Source organism: Dysidea avara, chromosome 14 (assembly GCF_963678975.1).
Source record: "Dysidea avara chromosome 14, odDysAvar1.4, whole genome shotgun sequence".
Lineage (NCBI taxonomy): Eukaryota > Metazoa > Porifera > Demospongiae > Dictyoceratida > Dysideidae > Dysidea > Dysidea avara.
Window position 1 is genome coordinate 11,418,807 of NC_089285.1, and position 936 is coordinate 11,419,742.

Here is a 936-nt window from a genome sequence, read left to right on the forward strand (position 1 = left end):
GTCAGGGCTCAAATACTTGTCACCCTTTTTGTCACCATCTTCTCATTTCTTGGATGTTGTGTGCCTGAAACTTACAAAGCTAAATAAAACTACTCTCCTCGTCGTGATGACCTCATAGTGCTATGCCTTGACTTCATAAAAATTTCACATTTTGCAAGACTTCCAAAAAGCATTTTTGATTAACTGCTTTGTTTTGAGCATGCACACTACATAAAATTTCTCCGATGTCGCCTACAGTTTTTGGAAGTTCCACCATTACTTGAAGAGGTTCTAAATATCATTTGCTATGCTCATGTTGATGAAAGCAATCGGTAGCATCTTTCCAGTTAGCAAATCCTTTAGAAACAAACACTACATCCTTACATTTCGCCCTCAATAAGCTGATAACCAGGATGTATACACAGGTTGCTGACTGTCGTTTCTTACCCAATCATTGTATGTGGGTAAAAAAGATAACTGTGGAGTAACCATTGCACAGATTTCATGAACATCATGTGACCATGACAGAGAAAACTGCATACTTGCGCTCAAGAAAGATAGCTATATACATGTACTACAGAGGCATGAGCTCAGTGATGTATAAAGGTTTTATTTCACAAAGGCCTGTGAAAATAAGGCATGTGGGCACTCTGTTACAGAATAGGAAATACCTCAGTATTGGAATAAAAAACTGTTTGCATTCTGTAACTTGTATCATAAAGCCAATTGATTGCAGAATACCTGCACAAAGTTTGAATGTTATGGCATGATGGCACAAAATTTTATGGGCGATAAAGTTTGAAAATCAAATTTATGTGCCAACATGCCCAATTTTTGCATGGCCAGTACAAATTATATGATATCAAAGACGGTAGGTAAAAAGTGTTATAGTTTATAATACTCGCATCACTCTATTTTGCTGATTTGACATGTTTCACAGTAATGAATGCTGAACAC